We start from the raw sequence: 5,521 nt of genomic DNA, 5'->3' as shown, positions 1-5,521 counted from the left end.
GGGAATGTAAATTGGTGCAACTACTTTGGAAAGCAGCAAGGAAGTTCCTCCAGAAATTAAAAATAGAGTTGCCAGGACTTCCCCTGTGGTCCAGTGATTAAGGCTCTAAGCTTGGTTGGGGAACTATGATCCTGAATGCCCCAGTGACAGCGACGTTAAGTGCTCAGTCATGTCCAACTCTTTGCGACTCCATGGACTATAACCCTCCAGTCTCCTCTGTCCTTGGGATTCTCCAGGCAAGAATACTGGAGTGGGTTGCCATTCCCTTCTCCAGGGAATCTTTTCAACCTAGGATCGAACCTGGGTATCCTGCATTGCAGGCAGATTCTCTACCATCTGAGCGACCACAAAAGCCCCATGATGTGGCCAAAAGTTTTTTAAAAAATAATTAAAAAAAGATAGAATTGCCACAGGATCCAGCAATTCCATTTCTGGGTATATATTGGAAGGAAATCAAATCAATATCATGATGAGTTTTCTGCACATCCATGTCACAGCAGCATTACTCACAATAACCAAGACATGGAGACAAGCTGAGTGTTCTTCGGTGGATGAATGGATAAAGAAGATGTAGTATATTATATATATATATATATATATATATATATATATATATATATATATGTATATATAATGGAATATTACTCAGCTATGTAAAAGAATGAAATCTTGCCAATTGGGACAATGTGGGTATACCTTGAGGGCACTATGCTCAGTGAAATAAATCAGATAAAGACAAATACTGTGTAATTTCATTTCTGTGTAGACTCAAAAAAAGCTGAAGAGATAGAATAGAAAGGATGGTGGTTTTCAGGGGTTGAGGTAAAAGAAGACCTGGTGATCAAGGGCATAGACTTCTGGTTAGAAGATGAATAAGTTCTCGGATCTAAGGTAAAGCACGGTGGCTAGAGTTAATACTACTGTAGTGCACACTTGAAAGTTGCTATGAGTAGATTTTAAATGTTCTCACCACAACAACAACAAAATGAAAATTCTATGAGGTGGAGAATGTGTTCACTAACTTTATTGTGGTCAACATTTTGCAACACATATGTGTACCAAATCATGCTGTACACCTTCAACTTACACAATGATCTCTCAATAAAGTTGGGAAAAAATTTGTGAAAAATTAGCTGTGCCGCTCCAAGCTCTGCCTACTTGGAGAATTTTCCTTTGCTGCCTCTCCAGAGGAGAATGGTTATTAGAAAGAAGAGGGCCTGGCCTTTCTATAAAACCCTAGAGCTCTGCACAGTGATCCCCTATCAGTGCTGGCCAGAGACTCCACACAGCCTCACCAATTCCCACAGACATTTTGAGCATTATTGGATCTGCTGGGTCATAGGCCCAGTTGGAAGTGAGAGAGCAGCCCAGATTCACTGAAGAGTTATCTCCTGCCCGGATCCCCACACAAAACAGGCAGCCTCACAAGTTACACAGTTGATGGGTCAACATGACACACTTGCCTGTGATATATATTCCATGATCCCAAAGAGTACAACCAGACGTTTTTAGAGGTGGTTGATGTAGGTGCACCTGTCTTTCACCTTGAAGAGGGTAACTTTACATTCTGTACAGCACTGAGCTTCCAGAAACTTCAGTGAAGTTTTACATCCTTAGATTTTAATGGAGTAAATCTCCCACTTTCTGGTCTATATATGTCTTACAAAGCATCTCTAGTACTCTGTGCTTCTTGCTCATCAGATTAAATCAGGATGATGTCATCAGTGCAGTGGACCAGTAGATTTTGTGAGAAATGGTGAGATAGTCCGAGTCTCTGAGCAGTACATTATGTCAGAGAGGAGGAGAGGTGACTTGACCCTTAAGTGTGCTATTGGCCCTGCCAAGTAAAAACAAAATGCTTCTGATGGACTTCTTGTATTAGAAAAGAAAAGAAAGAAAGTGAAGTTGCTCAGTCATGTCCAACTCTTTGTGACCCCACGGACTGTAGCCCACCAGGCTCCTCCATCCATGGAATTTTCTAGGCAAGAGTACTGGAGAGGGTTGCCATTTCCTTCTCCAGGGGATCTTTCTGACCAAGGGATCGAACTCGGGTCTCCCGCATTACGGGGCCAATGCTTTACCGTCTGAGACAGCAGGGAATCCCTTTGCATATTGGTATGGAGTAAAATAGTCAATAGGCCAATAGCTTCATAGCAGGGACCAGGGGTTGTGCGCTGACTGCTTCAGAAAAGAAACTATCTGAAACAGCAGCTATCATTGGAGTCACCACCTGATGAAGTTGAAATCAGTCTGTAGTCTTTCTCCAAGATCCATCTACCGTCTGCGCAGACTCAAACAGATAAATGGGGATATGAGCCATGTCATCCCAACCATAACTTTCAAATCAAGGAACAAATACCTGCAATTCCCACTAGCAATTACATCTTTGTGTTCCTGCCCCCGCAGCAGCCAAGGTTGTGCTGGCATCTTGATCTCATCGAACTTTGGCCACAGTGGAGTCCAAGTTGAAGACATCCAACCAAGTAGTCGGTTCGAATCCCTGCCAGCTACATGGGTTAACATGAATATAGACTCTCCAGTAAATGCACCTAGCTCAATAAATTATATCTAACAGAACATTACATTCCACCCTCTTGGTATAACATCCTTAGAATCCACTCTCACACAAATGCTCCCAGATGTCTGTCAGTAATAACTAGCAAAAATCTTACTATTCTTTTGGGGTTACAGCTGTTTCCTCTTGGGTCTTCCCTGTGCCCACACCCCCAGAGAATGCTGAGACTGGGCCCTCCTCACGGGTCTAATGGCAACGGGTCTCGTGGAGAATGGGTATCCCCTTGCAAAGCATCGGAGGGCTTCCACGACAGCCCTAAAAGTTTTCTTACTTTTTGTAGCCTTGGAGCTGAAACGTGCTGCAAGTCAAGCACAGCATTTCATCTTGCAGGTTGAAGAATCCCAGTGTCAACTTAATTGCCAGCCTCTTTGGGTTTCTCATGTGAGAGATGGAGCCCTGAGTGGTGAGGAGCAAACGGTACCTTCAAGCCAGAAGATGAGATTCCTGATGCCACCCTTGTTACCAGTTTCTCCATTGGTCTAGATCCAACCAATCAGGAAGCAGAAGCAAAGGCAGGTCATTCCCTGGCTTCCTGAGAGGGAATAATAATAATAAATAAAAAGTCACTTGGTCGCGTCTGATTCTTTGCGACCCCATGGACTATACAGTCCATGGAACTCTCCAGGCCAGAATACTGGAATGGGTAGCCTTTCCCTTCTCCAGGGGATCTTCCCAACCTAGGGATCGAACCCAGGTCTCCTGCATTGCAGGTGGATTCTTTACCAGTTGAGCCACAGAAGGAATATGGCCTTGCCAACTCCTCGATCCTGCACATCCAGCCTCCATAGCTTGGAGACAACACATTTCTGCTGTTGAAGCCCCTCAGCTTGTAGTCCTTGGTCACAGCCTCCCCCACAATCTCATATAGCCCCTAAGGCTGGAACGAAAAGCAGGATTGCAACTCCTCAAACTTAGCCACATTGATGGGATCCCTGAGAGGTGACACTCAGTGTCCAGGTAGGGGCAGAGCCTAGCCAATGCTGAGGTCTCCAAGCTCAGAAAAGAGCCCCAAGGGGGGCCCCAAGAAGAGGGGCATTTGTCACCTGGCATTGGTGCCTCGGTTTGGGGATGCAACAAAGCACAGTCCCTCTTGTCTTCAAGGCCAGAGGAGGGGTGAAGAAGGACTTGTGAGGGTGATGCTTCCATGAAAGCACACCCTTTCTTCCTCCTCGGGCCTCACAGTCTCCCTCTAACAGCCTCTGAGAGCAGAGCTTAGGATGGGGCCAGCTAGCCAAGAAGGAATGGGATTTGCAGTCTCCGCTCTAGCGTCAAGACGCAGAGGAGAGCAAAGTTGGTTGGCACTCAAGAGACAAGAGCTTAATACCTGGCCTAGTCATACTCGTCCTGGGGCATGCACCTCCAAGAAAGGACTGCATAGATCCACTTTACCTGGAACAGCCAGAGCTTGGAAACAACCCTTTGTCCACCAATAGGCACATAGATGTGTAAACTGTGGTACGTCCGCACCATTCCCCAGCAGGGCATGGGACGGAAGATGCCATAAGTGGGGCTGTGTCTGGAACAAGTAGTGGGTAGGGGCATATAGGGCTTTCTGTGTTGCCAGTGTTGTGAGTGGTGGATTCAAAAGTGTCAACTTCAAGTGAACATTTTATGTCATGCATGCTAAGTCCCAGTGACAACATTTTGGGGGGATGTTAGGGCAGTGAAATTACTCTGTATGATACCGTACATTTGTCCAAATCCACAGAACACATACCACCAAAAGTGAATGCTAATGGCAGCTGTGGACTTCAGTTAATGGTAACAAATCACTATTGGATCATCAGTTGTAAGAGATGGAAGAGGGGAATAAAGAGGGAAACTGGTGAGGAACTGAAAACTACACTGAAATTCTCTACTTGCCACTCAATGTTTCTGTAAACCTAAACTTGTTCTAGAAAACAAAGTCTGTAATTTTTTTTTTTAACCTTCTAGAAAGGCAGCCCAGGGTTGACATGGCAGCTGCATCTCATCAGGACCCTGGGCTTTCTATGTTGCTGCTCTGTCATCATCAACAGCCAACTTCCACTCTCCCAGGCTGGCCAGGAGATGGAGCCAGGCAGGGGAAGACACACTTTGCTTCTTTCAGGGCACAGCCCTGTGCTTCCGTCCCAGTGGCCCCACCTAGGTGCAAAGGAGTCTGGGAAATGCATCTTCAGCTGAGTGAAGACATTCTATTGTTATGTAAGAACAAGAAGACATGTTCTGGGGCCAAGAAGCAGATGCTGTTTTAGGTGGAGATTTAAGAGGGGATGATTAGGGTAGACAAGTCTTGAGGGGTGATCCATCAATAGGAACAGAATAGCAGGGCAAGAGCCGCAGAGGTGTGTGGTGTTGCTAGCTGGTGTTTTTAGGGATGAAAGGTGGTTACTGCATGTTTGCCCCCGGAACTAATCATCAGGAGCCAAAATGAGAGATACAGAAAAGACAAGGAAGATACAGCAGGAGAACAATCCTTGATGAGTCACAGTGGGGTGGGACCTGGTACCTAGGTGGAGAGGGTGACCTCCGATTTCAGCTCACCTCACTGAGGGTTCTTGGCTGGGGCTGGGGTGGAGGGGGAAGATTTGATGGCGAGAACCGGGGCAAAGATGCCTTCTACTGGTGTTTTGTAGTGACTCAGCTAAAGAGGACAGACACCAAGACCTCCACTGAATATGGGAGTTGGGCAAACCAACGCAGATCCGCAGGACTGGCTGGCCGTCTGTCCCAGCGGGTCTAGTTGAGGTTTCTGTCACTCATTTGAGGTGGGGGGGGTGGTTTACTGCCTGAGAGGGCCAGGCAGCCCAGGGCGCTCTACCCCTGGAGCCTAAAGCTGCAGGAACAAGGTGCCCAACTGTGGTTGAGAGCCCAGATTGCCCCTGGAAGGCCAGCAGGGTAAGGGGAACAGGCCAGGTGGAACCGCAGTGTGGGACTCAGTGCTGGGTAAAATGACAAGAGCGCCTC

This window comes from Ovis aries, chromosome X, assembly GCF_016772045.2.
Source record: "Ovis aries strain OAR_USU_Benz2616 breed Rambouillet chromosome X, ARS-UI_Ramb_v3.0, whole genome shotgun sequence".
NCBI classification, from domain to species: Eukaryota; Metazoa; Chordata; class Mammalia; order Artiodactyla; family Bovidae; genus Ovis; species Ovis aries.
This window is presented reverse-complemented; position numbering follows the sequence as displayed.